This window comes from Ursus americanus, chromosome 10 (assembly GCF_024610735.1).
Source record: "Ursus americanus isolate L20-20 chromosome 10, mUrsAme1.1.p, whole genome shotgun sequence".
NCBI classification, from domain to species: domain Eukaryota; kingdom Metazoa; phylum Chordata; class Mammalia; order Carnivora; family Ursidae; genus Ursus; species Ursus americanus.
Window position 1 is genome coordinate 30831241 of NC_142136.1, and position 17251 is coordinate 30848491.

Here is a 17251-nt window from a genome sequence, read left to right on the forward strand (position 1 = left end):
GGGAACACAAGCAGGGGAGTGGGAGAGAAAGAAGCAGGCTCCCAGCAGAGGAGCCTGATGTGGGGCTTGATCCCACGACCCTGGGATCACGCCCTGAGCTGAAGGCAGACACTTAACAACTGAGCCACCCAGGTGCCCCTTGAAATAATTTTTTTAAAAAAAATTTTTAGGGGCGCCTGGGTGGCACAGCGGTTAAGCGTCTGCCTTCAGCTCAGGGCGTGATCCGGCGATCCGGGATCCAGCCCCACATCAGGCTCTTCCGTTATGAGCCTGCTTCTTCCTCTCCCACTCCCCCTGCTTGTGTTCCCTCTCTCACTGGCTGTCTCTATCTCTGTTGAATAAATAAATAAAATCTTTAAAAAAAGAATAAAAAAAGTTTTTAGGCTTTGAATGAGGCTTATGGAACTAGATTATAAATATGATGGTAAAATGGTAGTAGTCTTTCACAACTTTTTATCTCTTCACACTTTCTGGGAAATAGTGGCAAATTTCATTCAGACTTGAAAAATTTTGTATCATCAATCAATGTACTATTGTATGTTGTGTGTTGGGAAATTGTAGTTCACGAACTCACATTTTTTTCTTGCTTTTGTACCAGTCATGGATCACAAATTAGATGAAATGTATACATCACCACTACTAAATGTCACTCTAGGTGCCGGACCATGTGAGTGGCTGATTTCAGTGTTTATGTTTATAGACGATTTCACAAAAATTAGAAAGCAGTTTCTGTTAAATTTTTAAGATTTTTTTCCCTAATTTTTAAGTAATGTCTACACCATTGTGGGGCTCAAACTGACAACTCTGAGATCAAGAGTCCCAGGGAAAGCAGTTTCTAATACTTTAGTTGAGAAACCATTTTGAATATATGTTCTCATTGGATCCTTACAATGGTTTCTGAGGAAAATAGAACAATAGACATTATTATGCCTTTTGGTAAATGAGGAAATAATGTGCGTGAGGTCCATGGCTAGTTCATATTCGCATCTCCACAAGAAGTCCAGTGGGTCATGTAGACAAAGAAGTGCTCTGTTCTACACATTTGCAGATATTAATTATTCAAGAGCAGGTCGAGCATTTTCAAGAACAGCACCATGCATTGTTCTATATGCTGTATGAAATAACAGAGATGTACAATATCCACCTGTAGATTCTTCCAAATCCTGAAAAGATGTAAAATTGAGATATGACAATTATCTCTGTGGTTATAGTCCTTGATGTCTGCATAGTATTGTTAGAAAATACTAGTTTCAACATAACATCAGGAAAAAGATGGACTTTGAGGTTCATGTGGTCCTAAGTTCACTTAGCTCTTTTATTGGCTAAGTGTCTGTGACCTTGGGCAAGTGACTACTTCTTTTTTTTTAAGATTTATTTGTTTATTTATTTATTTATTTATTTATTCATTCATTCATTCATTTTAGAGAGAGACAAATATGCAGGGTGTGGGAGAGAGAGAGAGAGTCCTCAAGCAGACTCCCTGCTGAGCATGAAGTCCGACGTGGGGCTCAATCCCAGGACCCTGAGATCATGACCTGAGCCGAAATCAAGAGTTGGCCACTCAACTAATTGAGCCACCCAGGTGCCCCTAGTGACTTATTTTTGAGTGTTGTTTGGAAAATAGAGATGATTATATCTATTTGGAGAGATTTTATGAAGGTAAAATGAGATCAGGTATATAAAGGGTGTAGAAAATTGCCTGGGTCATAGTAAGCAATCACTAAATTGCAGTCAGTGATATCATATCCTTCTGATATTGAAATATAGAAAAGTGAAAACCTGTAAATCCTACTTAATTCATGTTACAAATTAATGTATTAATATAACACCCAACACAAAAGTTGAAATTAGGTTTATAAACAGATATCCAGATTGCAGGGATAAAGGATCAATCGTAGAGCAAAGGTATTTTATTTTATTTATTCTTTCTCTTTTGAGTTGGTTTGGAAGTCTTAAGGTGACTGATAGAAGCCCAGGAATATACCATATGTGATTTAAATCCACATTCCATGTTTCATCAAGGTGTTCAATAAAACAAAGGCATAAAACATGAGCAAAAATTGATTTCTTAATTACAATGTGAAATTATTGCTGTTGACCTGCTTTTTTCTCCTCGCTTCAGTGCTATTATTCTCTTATTTAAATTGATGGTCACAGTATTTTATTTATTTATTTATTTATTTATTTATTTATTTATTTATTTATTACTGAAGAGCATCTTTTGATTTATAGAAATATATTCTTCCACTTCACCCCCAACAACTAAATATATTTTCTTGAGCATTTGGGAATGTCTCCTATCAGTGGTTCCTTTGCCTTTGTTCTCAGTTATTTCAGCAGCTACTGCCTTTCTCACGTCTTTGTTTTTTGCCAATTTATCTGCTTATGGAAAGCTTCAAGCAAACTATGAAAGTTACCTTGTTGTCATGTCTCCATATTCTAATTTCCATTACCTGGATTTCTTGTCTGAAGTGCTTGGCGAGGCAGGTGAAGACATGTCATACTTTCAGCCTCATTTTTCCTGGTGTCTATAGTTGATGATGGCTGTGATTCCAAGTAGGTACAGGGCTCCCTGGCAAATACAAAATGCTCTCAGGTATGAAAGAGAAGATGGAATACCTTGTTTTTCAGGATGGGGGAAAAAGCCTCCTTGGGGTTTCTGATGCACATTCTTCCTTTCTCTTTATTGAGAATCACGAGTGTCGAGAAAGGGAAGGTGGCGTGAATCCTCCTGCTGCTGCTTTGATTCACATAAAATTTTGTTTTTGTTTTATGTAATGCTGCATTTAAAACTTTCCCATGATTATAACCAAAATATGGAAACACTCGGTAGATTCCTATATTCATATAGAAACCTTAAACATTGTCTGGTTAGAAACCAGATATCTGGCAGATCCAGTTGCCTTTGTGTATATAATTTTAATTTTTGTGTTCTTTTTGTAAACAAATCTTGCCTAGGACAAATCTTGCCTTTTCATTCCTTTATGGTTAAATTCAATAGGGAACAAAGCAATTACACAGTTATTTGTCAGTGACAAGCCCTGGCTACTGTTTGCATTCACTTTTCCATCTGCCCACATTCAACGAGGGGCCTCTAAACTCAAGTAACTAATTACCTACATAAGCCCAGAGGAGCTATGATAAACTTCATAAAATAAACAGGGCAATGATACATGTTGCCGTCTATTGGCAATGGTCCTTTTTATCAGGTTGAATGGTGATGCTATTTTTAGCAAAGACCAGGACCCAGAGAAGAGTTCTCAGCCTGTGCAGGATAGAGAAGCTGTACTCTTTTCTGTTTTTGTGTCTTTTGTTTGTTTTCTGTGACTTTTCACCATTTCCCCCCTAAATCACTCACACTCAAATTTAAATGTTAGTTTTAGATTATATTCCAGAATCAAATATACGTGATTTTACACTTGTGTTCTATTTTGGGATGTTCTCGATTTGCTGTATTTATTGCTGTTGATCATTAGGATCTTAATAGTAACATTAGTCAGAACAACTACAATGACTATCATTTATTGAGCACTGATTATGTGTTAGATTCTCTACCATTTTATTTTATTCAGCTCTAAGATGATTCTGTGGGTAAGGTTTATTATTAGCCCTGTTTCACAGATGAAACCAAAGTTTTTAAGAGGTTAAATGTAAAATGGTATTTGCCAAAAACTAAATACCACTTACTCCTTTTTGAGACCTGATATTTTTTTGTTTTGAGGTTACTCATTATATAATTGAGGAAGTAGGGAAAAAAGTACATAAATAGAATATGATGTTTATAAGTTATCTAAGTATTTTCTGAAATCATTATTTGAATAGACCTAAAACAGAACTTATGACTAATCATTATTAAGTACATTTATCTCAGTTCTCTTCAACACACTGATTGAGCTTAAATATTGACTCTAGCTATACCATACCATTAGGGACAAAGATGTGTAGGAGAGTCTAGTTTTCTTACGGGTGAAATAGACACATGTACAGTCAAACCCTAATACAGCTCAGATAGTGATGACTGATATAATTCGGTGGGGAAAATGCACTAGAAAAGAATTCACGATTGGTTTTTACTAGCTGGATTGTGGCGGGCTACAGAAAAGTCATTCTGTTTCTGGATTTAGCTGATCGTGTTAAAACTTGCAATTTTATTAATTTTAATTTTAATTTTTTTAGAACTTGCAATTTTAAATTAGTTCAAACTGTCATAACTATTTTTCCAAAAAAGTAGGTGTTGTATGCCTTCTGTGTATGTGGTACATAGACTTTCCTGGACTATGGCATAGAAATTATATTTTTAATTTTCTTACAGATATTAAAAATATAATGCTTTTAAGGTACTTGTGGGAGGCGGGAACTGTTCAATTCTTCTTTTTTTTTTTTTTCCCCCAGTTTTTATTTTTGAGATTGATTAGATTGCATTTTTGAAAATTACCCACATAACAATTATTTTTTCATGTTAACTTGTGGTTTCTTGTGGTATGAATTTGATGCCTACTCTTGAAAATGTGGTTTCTAGATGAGTACCCTAAAGTAGAGATAGCTGCTTTCATTGTATACATTTTGGGTAGTGTTTATATATACACAAAGCTCTAGTTTTCTATATCTCAAAGGCGGTAATCATGTCTTATTCACCTTTTTATCACCTAGAATTTAACACAGCACCTGCCTGATGGAAGGTAAATGATCACTGAATGTTTGTGAAATAATATGAAAATATGGTGGCATTATAAACATCGATTCAGTCTTCAATATGTATTTCTTGCTTTCAGTCCAGTCTTCATGTCCTTCACATCAAACAGTGTTTTTTTCTTCTAAGATTTAATTGTGTCAGTCACTCTACTACTTAAAACCTCCATCTGGTTTCTCATTATTTGCGAGATGAAGTCCAATTTTGTGCATGGCTTTCTGCCCACTTCATGATGTGACCTGGCTCAGCTTAGCCTCCGACTTCTCAAGGGACCTATTCCCTCTTGAATATTTAGCCATTTCATTTGTGTATCTTCCATCCCCCAATTGAGATGACCTTCTCGTTGTTCTCAGTTAAAGTCCTTACCACCTTATTACAAATATTATTCACTTCTATGACTCTTCAGAACTACCAGATCCTGGGGATTTCTGCTTTGGTAGATTTATATTCATCTTTTAAATACCAGTGTCTGACACACAGTAGGTCAAAAAAATGCTTGTCTAATGATCGTATACCATCCTGCATAATTATAATGCTCATTATACAAGAATCCTTCAGTAAAAGATACAGTTTAAAGTCATGTGAATTTTAACATTCTGTGTACCATTTTTGAAGGGGTTTTGAATGTTATATGTATATATCAGTTTATTTTCATGCTGACACAACTTATGCTAATAATGAATATAAATGCACTGTATTAGTTTCTGATTGCTGCTGTAACAAATTACCACAGATTTAGTGACTTAAAACAAGTCAAATTTATTACCTTACAGTTCTGAAAGTCAGAAGTCTGAAATAGGTATTATGGGAACAAAGTCAGCGTTATTGGCAGGGCTGCTTTCCTTCCGGAGGCTCTAGGAGAGCCTGGCAAGGCGTTCCTCGCCTCTTCCAGCTTCTGGACGCTGTGCACATTCCTTGGCTTGTGGCTCCTTTCCAGCAGTTGCGTCACTCTGATATCTGTTTCGGCCCTGCATCTCCTCTGACTCCTTTGCCTTTCTCTTTCCCTTATAAGGACCCTTGTGATTACATTGGGATCCCACTGGGATAATCCAGGATAATCTCTGCATCTCAAGATCCTGAACATAATCACACAGGCAAAATCACTTTTGCCCTGTGAGATGTTAGGGATTAGGATATGGACATCTTTGAGAAGGGGCATTATTCTGCCTACCACGCTGATTAAACTCTCTTAAAAAACTTGTTTTCCTAAACAGTGAACCAAGCAAATGCAGTAATTGACAGGAAGAAGAGTAGAAGGGTTGTGCTCTAATCAGTCACAAATGAGTATTTATCTATTTATACCAAGATTTAGACATAGTCAGTGGTTTATAATTTCTATTAAATACTTTCCATACCAGACCTTATTATTTTGTATACTTTATAGAACACTTTTGAGCCAGCGGTATGATTTGAATTAGAGAAAGAACACAAGGTTGAAAGAGCAAGCATATTAGGCTTCTAGAGTTATAAGTAACATATTCAGGCTGATGGCAAAGTATTAAATATGAACTGGTGAGAGTAAAAATTATAAATTTTATCACAATACTTGGCCTTAAATGAATAAAAATCAGTATAAGTACTGTAAGAGCTAAAATGTATATATTAAATTTAGCATAAAGATGTTTAGATGCGGCAAATTTCACTTCAAGTCTCCATCAAAAAAACTGGAATACCTGTTGGATGAGGAACAAGGCAATTTTTCTGGAGATTTTCTCTATGGCAAACATATTTATAGAGCTTTCAGAGAAAAACATCATTAGTCACGTTGCTTGAGCTTATCCTCAGCTGCAGCGCTAAACCTCTTAGCTCTCAAAATACATGGTACACATACTGCTATATAGTAGAGTATTAAACATTTTGTAATAAAAAAAAGTAACTCTCCACTTAAATTCCCTTAAACTGTAAATACTTTCATCTCCTATCATATGCCTTTTTTACTGTGCAGGTGTGTAGCTGTAGGAAACTATTTCTGCATTTTCTAAAATATGAGTTAAGGCAATTGAATTAGCTACTGTTTATCTGTAGTGGGTGAGGTTGACATTAAATTGCTACAAGAATAAGTGAAGAGACACACCTGCCATGTTTCTGGATGGAAGTCTTAGGATTATAAAAGTGTTCTATAATGTTTTACTGTTTGTAACTTAAAATGTCAGTGTTATATGGCCTTGAGTGTTCTTGCCTTTAGATATACCATTGTTACAGAATTCAGCTACAAGTTTGTTGGCTATGCTTCCTAAAATGGCAGGTGCTTGGAGGATATTGACTGGATTTGCTCCTTTTTGTATATCTATGATAGAGTGCTTTCATTTTTTCTTCAATAGGCATTTGCAATTGACTAGACTTTTGTTAAGGTGGGTATTTCAGGAAGAGCTAATATGCAAAAGCACGGTTAATGAAATGTTTCTAGAGAAAAATGAACATAAACATTACTCAAATGAATTATTTGGATTTTTTTTTTTTTTAGCATTGTCAGATAAAAGATGCTCATTCGCTTTATTCTTTATCAGTTAAAAAGTTCCTGGTAGGTCCTAGAAAAATCTAATTAATGGAACAACTTCAAGAGGAAAGCTCGTTTGAAAATTCAAAGGATGAATTTGTGTTTTGAAAGAGCAATTTACCATAATTTTAACTTTAGGAGAGAGCAGAGGGATAAAAAGAAGTTTATGACCTTGGAATACTGGGGTCTGATGATAGAATCTGCAAATTTTCTTTTTACCGTATTCATTAGGTTAGCTTTTTGAGTATCTTCTAGGCTTACAACATTTTCCCCAAATTATAATTGCAGGCGCATTTTCTCTAAAAGTTTTTAGAAAGAAGTTTTAAAAACAGGTTTATTGAGCACCTGGGTGGTTCATTCAGTTAAGCTGGGATTGAGTCCCACATTGGGCTCCCTGCTCAGTGGGGAGTCTGCTTCTCCCTCTGCCTGCTGCTCCCCCTGCTTGTGCATTCTCTCTTTCTCTCTCTCTGACAAATAAATAAATAAAATCTTAAAAAAAAACAACCCAGGTTTATTACTAATTTCAAGCACGACTCTGTTCTTTAGGCATCCCTATACCAGCAACCAGAAAGAGTTAAGTCATCTTCAAATACTTCACGGCAAATAGCAGCGACTTCTCACTGAGAAGGTCAGAACACTTAACAGCCTGCTCAGTTTTATAGAGCAATTAGCTGCTGCTGGTGAGTTCACTGTTCTTGGAGAGTCTGTTATCCACCAGAGAACTGCTAAACTTTTAAAGACATCAGCTACTTTTTTGTATGGTGGTGTTCTGTGTAGGAGCTAGGGACAGCTCTACATTTTGATGTTCTGTAATGACAATATCACTTCAGGGAATTTACTCCAAGGGAATAATTTTCCTATTGAACTCAAGGAATGTGTATATCGTAATCAACTAAAGTAGATTTAAAATTTTTATTTTATTTTATTTATTTTGAAATAATTTCAGACTTACAGAAACACTGAAAGAATATTACAAAGAACTCTCATATTCCCTTTGCACAGATTTCCCATTTGTTAACATTTTTTGCCAAATTTGCCTTATAATTCTCTCTTCATATATTTTTAACATATTTTTATGAGTTTTTTGGAACTATTTCAGGGTACACTGCATGTGTGATACCCCACTACCCCATTAATACTTAAGTGTGTTTTTCCTAAAAGCAAAGACACTTATATAATGACGGTGCTACCATCAAAACAGGAAAATTAACATTGATCTATTATTACCATTTAATCTACAGACCACATTCAATTTTGTCAGTGATCTCCATAATACCCTTCATAGGTCCAGGATCCATATCTAGTGTCTCTAGTCTCCTTCAATCTGGAATAGTTATTAATCTTTATTCTCTTTTATTCCCTTGACATTTTTAAAGAACACCAGTTACTTTTCAAAGAGGACAGTTGGGGCGCCTGGGTGGCTCAGTCGTTAAGTGTCTGCCTTCAGCTCAGGGCCTGATCCCAGGGTCCTGGGATCGAGCCCCACATCAGGCTTCCTGCTCTGCTGGGAGCCTGCTTCTTCCTCTCCCACTCCCCCTGCTTGTGTTCCCTTTCTCACTGGCTGTCTCTCTCTGTCAAATAAATAAATAAAAATTTTAAAAACAAGCAAACAAACAAAAAAACAAGGAGGCCAGTTACTCTGTAGGATGTCTCTCAATTGTTTGGTATTTCCTCATGATGAGATTCAATTTATGCTTTTTGGAAGGAATACCACAGACATGTGTCCTTCTCAGTGTATCCTATCAGGAGGCACAAGATGTCCATTTGTCCCATTTCTGGTGATGCTAATTTTTACCACTTGGTTAAGATGGTGTCTGCCAGGTTTCTCCAGTGTCAAGTTAATAATAATTTTGTCCTTGCCAATTAATAAGTATTTTGTGAGGAGATACTTTTTATATGTTCACCCATTAGCATTCATTGATGATTTCTTACCTAAATCTATTAATATTGGTGATTTTGAAATGGCGATTTTTTTTTTATTCCTCCATTCCACCTTCATGAATTAGCTGACATTCTGTATAAAGTAGGGCCACCCCTTATCTATCTATCATCTATCTATCTTTCTATCTTTTTATGAGTGTGGATTCATGGATTCCTATTTTGGTCATTGGGCTATAATCTGTTACTGTCATTATTATTTTGGAGATTTGAGTGGTTTAGATTTGGCCATTAGAAACTCCTATACACGACTTCTGTGTCTTTTTACATACCCCCATCATTCTCTTAGTACTTTCTTCTGGCACAAAAACGTATTTCAGACTCATTTTTTACTTACCCTGCCCCATCTTGGGAATCAGTCATTTCTTTGAGGAGCCCCAGATTCTTGTAGTGGAGAATGGTATTTAGAGACCAAGATTTGAACACTTGGTGTGCTCATTGCTCCTGGGTGTCATACCTTCTAGGATCTCTCAGTGGACAGACTTATGAAATGTATGTATTGTATGTGTTGTCGTAGTCAATTTGCTGCTATAATAAAATATCATGGACGTGGTGGCTTAAGCAACAGACATTTATTTCTCACAGTTCTGGAGGCTGGGAAGTCCAAGATTCAGGTGCTGGCAGATTTGGTGTCTGGTGAGAGCTCTGTTCCTGGTTTGCTATATCCTCACATGGTAGAGGGAGAGAGAAAGAGCATGTGCCCTCTTTTCTCCTTTTTATTTATTTTTTATTTTTTTGTTTAAAGATTTATTTATGTATTTGAGCATGAGAAAGAGCGAGAACACACACAGAGGAAGAGGGAGAAGCAGACTTCCCGCTGAGCAGGGAGCTGGATGTGGGACTTGATCCCAGGATGCTGGATCATGACCCAAGCTGAAGGCAGATGCTTAACCACTGAGCCACCAAGATGCCCCATCTTTTCTCCCCTTTAAAGGTGTTAATCCCATCATGAGGACTCTACCCTTAGGACCTCATCTAAACCTCATTACCTCCCCAAGCCCACCATCTCCAAATACCTTCACTCTGGGGATTAGGGCTTCAACATATGAATTTTGGAGGGACACAGTTCATTCCATAGCTTGCATATACATTTATCTACGACTATTTCTGGGCCATATAATTCTCTTACTTGTATATTAAAAACCATGAGTTTTAATATTATTTTAAAGAATATCTATTGATTTTAAAACCATACCTTCACATTGATTCTTCCAATTCCAATCCAACACCACAGATAATTCTAGACTTCCAATTAATTTGTCATTCCCTGTTCCATCAGTGAGAAATCTGTCTCCACTCAATCTCAACTACTTATGTTCGTAAATATTTACATAATTGCTCAATCTCCTTATTTGTAAAAATTTCGTCACTTTCTTAGTGCTGACCAGGTGGTCTCTTGATCAAACTTGGTGCCTCCTTGGCCACAACCAAACTGACCAGAGCTTCAGCCCCAGCCCCAGCCCCAGCCCCAACGAACATGCCAGTTATGCTAGCCAAGTAGAGGGTCATCCTGGCCACTTCACATGGATGTGAAAATGTCTAAGTAGTGAGATATGATCACTGTTTTCTGTGGCTGTTCAAACTACTTGCATCGGGATGCATGATTTAATCTCACATTTTAAAGGTAAGCAGTAGAAACAACACAATGTTCTTGCAATAGAGAGTATTGCTTGCCTTAGCATTTTACTATCTCATATTTAAAGGTTGTAAAGATTAAATTAAAAACTCCTATTACAGAGTTATTATTGATAAAGTCTTCTTGGGAAGTTATCACAAAGTAATCACATTATGTCTCTCTTTGAAGATGTTTTGATTGTATTAGTGATATCAGAGTTTTGTTTTTTCTTTTAGTTGTCATAATCATGTATGTTTTAGTTGAAACTTTTTCTCCCCTCCTTTGTATGGTAGATATTTAGAAATAATGAAAGTAATCAATTTTAGCTTTATGAAATTATCTGAACTTTTTCATTCTACAGTTTTTAAAATATACAACTTCTCTTACTCCTTGTCAGGCTGAATCTGCATTATTAAAATATTCTAAAATCATGTATATGAATTTTTTTTGTTATCTGTTTAAAGCTTTCCAATTTGCCACTGAGTCTCTATTACCTTTTTGTGTGAGTTAATGTAATATAGTGGTCTGTGAGTATCATATGTAGTATAATATATGAATCAACTGTATTAGGAAAGATCTAGCTCTTCTGCAGGTAATTTATTAACTGGATTAAAGAACATTTGTTGCCTTTATCTTATATACTTCCATGTTTGTACAAGGGGAAAGAATTTTGCATTTTCATTTTCTAATAAGGGAAAGTAGGTTGTTCTTTTTTTTTTTTTTTAAGATTTATTTATTTATTTTAGAGAGAGAGAAAGAACAGTATGTGCATGCAGGAGAGCCGGGGTGGGGTGGAGAAGGGTAGAAGAAGAGGGAGAGGAAGAGAATCTCAAGCAGACTCCCCGCTGAGTGTGGAGCCCAACACAGGGCTTAATCTCATGACGTGGAGATCATGACTGAGTCAGAAGCAAGAGTTGGATGCTTTTTTTTTTTTTTTTAAAGATTTTATTTATTTATTCGACAGAGAGAGAGACAGCCAGCGAGAGAGGGAACACAAGCAGGGGGAGTGGGAGAGGAAGAAGCAGGCTCATAGCGGAAGAGCCTGACGTGGGGCTCGATCCCAGAACTCCGGGATCACGCCCTGAGCCGAAGGGAGACGCTTAACCGCTGTGCCACCCAGGCGCCCCAAGAGTTGGATGCTTAACCAACTGAGCCACCTAGGTGCCCTAGGTGTTCTTATTTTATGACTTATCCTGTCTGCATTTTCATGCTTTGGATGAAATATTAGACAGATATGGGAACTGATGGTGCAAAGAATCTATAAGTTCTTTCAAAAGTCCCACTTCTACACATATGTAAAAGTACTACACAGTAGGGAAGCATGGTTCAGAGACTGTTTTGGGTAAGTGGACAGGAGTAGCTTCCTGTGTTCCCCGGAGCATATGAGGGAATAGGCTGAGGAATGCCACTGGCACCTGAGATTGAAGCAGTGAACAGGTGGCAAAATGTAGGTCACTGTGCATGACCAGGAAAGCAATTCACACATAGAAAGTATTCAATATTTATTGAATGGAGTGGCAAGTGAGATGTGAGGCAATTAAGTGCAAGTGTGTTGTATATTTTTCAGTTATTTGTGCAAATCCTTATGAGAGGCAGTGCGCAAGGACTATATGCACTATGGTAAGACAGGTGTGGTTTGTACTACTGACTGCACTTCTTGCTGTGTGGGTCCTCTACAGGCTGGTTAAGTGTTCAGTCTGTTTACTCACCCATAAAATGAAGATGATAGTACTTACGACATGGTATGGTCATACGGATATAGAAAGTATATCAGACTTAAGTATTAGTTACCCTTTTCTCTTTTTTGACCTGTGAATAGTTATTCTGTGTATTAAGTACACATTCTGAATTGTGCTATTTATCTAAAAGGGACTATACATGTCCACACTTCCCAGTCACACTTTAGTTTCCTACGAGGTGCCAGCAGAGCCCTGGTTACCATTCCTCATAATCTTCTCTGTGTCGCCCAAGAAGTTTCATTTCTCTAGATGATTGTTGACATTCCTATGGTGTCATGGCATTACTGTTTTGTCTGTTTAGGGCCACAGCTATAGGAAACCAATGCCTCAGACCTTGTGGTTTCAGTGAGGCTTGCGATCATAGTCCCTCCTGGTCCCGGGGGCCGTAGACCTCTCTGGGCAATTGGTACATTTACACCTTGCCCACAGTGTTTGCTCTAGGGATGGGCCAGACCAGGCAGAGCCCTTCTCAAGATATTTCACACTTGAGCCCATCCTCTTCTGTGACAAAGCTGGAAGGTTGCTCCTGTAGCCAAGAGGGAATAAAGCCAACTCATGAGGAGCGAAGAGATGGAGAGTCCCTGGTTCCAGCTATTTGTAAAGCCAGTTTTGCCCTGGCTCTCTCTGGTTACACATAAAAAAGGAGTTGTCTTTATTTGCTTGAGCCAGTTTGAGTTGGTTTTCTGCCACTTTTCCCCAGAGAATATGTGGTTTGCCTGGAATCCTTCTCTCACCTATTTCAGTTGACTAAATTTTATTCATTCCGTAGGCTCAGTTCAAGCAAATTCAGTTCTTCTGAAAGGTCTATTCTTAACCATTAGGCTCAACTGAGTTGCCTTTTTCTTTTCCTAGTTCCTCTCGATACTGCTTTCTTGACACTTAACACATTGTTTTGAAATTTCTATGTGCACAAAACTATATTTTGTTTCTGGAATAGAAATAGATAACTTAGAATGAATACAGATTCAGGCACATTGTAGACACTCAATAGTTGCTTGTTTAATTTCTGAATGACAAGGCAAAGATTTGCCTACTTCTTACTGTATGCAAATAGTTCCTTAATAAACATCTTTGGTAGCAAGAATGCAGTATAAAGTTCCTTTTATTTATTTTTATCATTATACTTACTGCCTAATTCTGGTCTTTAGAGTAATGAAGATCATTTAGAAAATTGAGAAAATGTACAAAAAACTTTGCTATAATCCTACTACCCATATGCTTGATAGACTTATGACATCTGTTTCCTCAGCGTTCTTCTTTTTTTTTTTTTTTTTTAAGATTTTATTTATTTATTTGTCAGAGAGATAAAGTGTGTGTGTGGCAGGCAGAGAGAGAAGCAAGGCTTCCGCTGAGCAAGGAGCCGATGCAGGGCTCAGTCCCAGAACCTTGGGATCATGACCTAAGCCGAAGGCAGATGCTTAACCCACTGAGCCACCCAGGCGTCCCAACCTCAGTGTTCTTAAGACTGAAAATTGCACAGAAGCAAAGCCAACACTTAATTGCTTATAATAATTGGTATATATTATTACTAGCGTCTACAAATCAATTAGAAAATCAGTCGTAATTTCTAGATCATCTTCTATAATTGATTATTTAGAATATTTAGAAAAGCTGTTATAAAGCCCATTACAGCCTTGTTTCCCTTTTAGTCTCCGTGGGACACCTCCAGAAATAGCTTCATTTAAGCTTGCCATGGGTGTTCATTTACTGGGGTTCCCTCAGGAGCTGAGTTTGAGTCCAGCTCTCTCTCTCTTTTTTTTAAAGATTTTATTTATTTATTCGACAGAGATAGAGAAAGCCAGCGAGAGAGGGAACACAAGCAGGGGGAGTGGGAGAGGAAGAAGCAGGCTCATAGCGGAGGAGCCTGATGTGGGGCTTGATCCCATAATGCCAGGATCACGCCCTGAGCCGAAGGCAGACTCTTAACCGCTGTGCCACCCAGGCGCCCCTGAGTCCAGCTCTCTTTAAGCCACAAAACTTTGGTTCACCTTGTCTTTGAATGAGAATCAGCAAGGATGTTCTCCGTTGCGGCAGGACTGTGGGGAATCGTGTGGGAAGGCAAGCGTGAGCAAACAGCCAGGTTGGAGCAGCAGTGGCCATATTAAAGGGAGGGTGGGATGGGAGTGAGGTGCTATGCCAGAGGAGCCCTCGCTGCACAGGAAAAAGCCTTGGGGGAGCAAGTGTTCATATCCACATAGATCAAATGGGAACTAAAAGAATGGAAGAATCAAAACAGAAACCACCATCTGCACATATAATAAACATTTGGTAAGCTGTGATTTCTCCATCTGTCTCCTGAGGAGTGGGAGCACTCAGCTGGTGTAAAGCAACAACTCTTAGCAAGAGAAGCCCTTGGAATGACCTCTTTCCCAGTTATGCCCGTTTCTCATTCAGGGTCCTAAATTTCAGTGGCGACCCTTTGGTTATGTCTGGAAAGAAGATGGGGCTGTATGAAAGAAAAGAGATTTTAGAGTGAGTGCTTGGGGTGGGGTGAGGGAGCTGTGTAGACTGTTTTGAAAAGTGGCCTATTTAATTTAGAATTCATAAAATCCCACGTACTCAATTGTGAAGCAATGAAACAATGCTAAACCGCACTTATTTTTGCAGAATAGAACGTTGTCAGTCTTTAAAACCATGTGTGTTTTACAGTGAGAATGGAATGCCTTTGAACTTAAAATGTAATTTTTTGTCATCTCTTTATCCGGTTACAGAGTAAATTTTGTAATTTCTAATTACAGACCAACTTAATGGTGAGCTAGAGCTACAGACACTGTATTTCCTATAAAAACTTGGATTCTCAACTGAATTAAGTGTTTGTCATCATTTTCTTATATCATGTTCACTGGGTGCTTGCTATAATCAATGAATACATTGTTCCACCCAGTCTTTGTTTGGAGATTAAGAGTGAAATGCTTTTAGGGGCACCTGGAAGGCTCAGTTGGTTGAGTATCCCACTCTTGATTTCTGCTCAGGTCGTGATCTCAGGGTCCTGAGATCAAGCCTTGCGGCAGGCTCTGTGCTCAGCAGGAAGCCTGCTCCAGATTCTCTCTCTCCCTCTGCCCATCTCCATCGCTTACTCCCTCCTTCCCTCTCTCTCTCTCAAATTAAAAAAAAAAAAAAAAAAACACTAAAAAAAAAAATACTTTCCTCCAATCTTGCTCATAGTGGACTAACTCTAGTTTTCCTCCTTTTCCACATGGGTATGTTTTGGAATACTTGGTTATGTAGATTACAAAATTCATCTAAAAGTCTATTCATTCGATTCCAGTTCTTCAGGACTACTCTCTGCTCTGAAGTCCTATGGATTCTCAGATTAAGGTTTTTCTGAGTTCCTCTTTGCATTTCACTGTTGTCTGAATCTGTTCCAGTTGCTATAACAAAAATACGGTAGAGTAGGTGGCTTATAAACAACAGAAATTTTTTCCTCACAGTCTGGAGGAAGTCCAAGATCAAGGTGCTGGTAGATTCTGTGTCTGAAGAGGACCAACTTTCTGGTTCATAGATAGCCTCACTTGGTGTGAGGGGCAAGGGGTCTCAGGAGTCTTTAAGGGCACTAATCCCATTCGTGACATTCCACCCTCATGACCTGATCACCTCCCAAAGGCCCCACCTTCTGATGCCAGCACATTAAAGGAATAGGTTTCAACATAAGAATTTTTGGGGCGGGGGGTATAAATACCAGTTTATAGCAAGTATCTTAAGGTGTTTTTTTTTTTTTTAATTTTCTAATTTGCCTCAGGTGTTTTCTTTTTTTTTTTTTCTTTTTAAAGATTTTTATTTATTCACTTGAGAGAGAGAGAGAGAACACAAGTGGGGGAATGGGGAGAGGGATAAGCAGTCTCCCTCTGAATGAAGAGTCCCACATGGGGCTCCATCCCAGGACCCTGAGATCATGACCTGAGCCTGTCAGACACTTAACTGACTGAGCCACCCAGACACTCCTCCTTTTTCTTTTTAGGGTCACTTTTTTTTTCTTTTTTCTTTAAGATTTTATTTATTTATTTGACAGAGAGAAAGAGAGAGCATAAGCCGGGGGAGCGGCAGGCAGAGGGAGAAGCAGGCTCCCCGCTGAGCAGGGAGCCCAATGCGGGACTTGATCTCAGGACCCTGGGATCATGTTAGTGTCACTTTCTACATAAAAAAGCCTAAAAAGCATTTTGGGATTATTTATTTATTATTTATTTAAATTTATTTATTTGAGAGAGAGAGAGGGTAGGGGGAGGGGCAGAGAAAATCTCAAAATCTCAAGCAGACCCCCCTGCTGACTGTGGAGCGTGTTGTGGGGCTTGATCTCATGAACCTGAGATCATGACCTGAGCTGAAACCAAGAGTCAGACAATCATTCGACTGAGCCACCCAGGTGCCCCTTTTGGGATCATTTAAATGGATACCTTTTATTTTATTTTACCAAGGATTTTTTGGAAGAATAACTGTGTAACTCTCTTATCTGATAGAGATATAAATGCCTAGCCATGGACGTCCTGGAAAATAATACCATATTCATCAAGCCCTGAAGTCTTAGATGTACAAGGTCAAGCCAGAAGATCCTGAAAGGGCTGACGCAGGCCTGGTCACTCTGTTTTATAAACATACCCCAGAAGTTCTGTTTCCTATTAGGACTTCAGTTTATTGTGACTGGACTGTGGAACTGGACTCTTCCTTGTGATCAGGTGACAATAAGATTTACTTTCAGTGATGGAGATTGTGTAGAGGGAAGTTTGCTTCATCTTCTCCGTGTTGATTTTCACATGGACTTACTTTAGAAAGTTGGA

At 38.1% G+C, this 17251-nt stretch overlaps 1 protein-coding gene and 1 long non-coding RNA gene across 4 annotated transcripts in view; both read left to right on the top strand.

Annotated features, from left to right (window-relative positions):
* TBC1D4 (TBC1 domain family member 4) overlaps positions 1–17251 on the top strand; it is a 181978-nt gene that overhangs the window by 29901 nt on the left and 134826 nt on the right. The gene's annotated exons all lie outside the window — the stretch shown is intronic.
* The window catches only part of LOC148109345 (uncharacterized), a 28204-nt gene continuing 11165 nt past the window's right edge, over positions 213–17251 (top strand). The window contains exon 1 of the long non-coding RNA XR_015725924.1: positions 213–17149. This is a non-coding gene — a long non-coding RNA (uncharacterized LOC148109345). The remainder of the gene's footprint in view (positions 17150–17251) is intronic.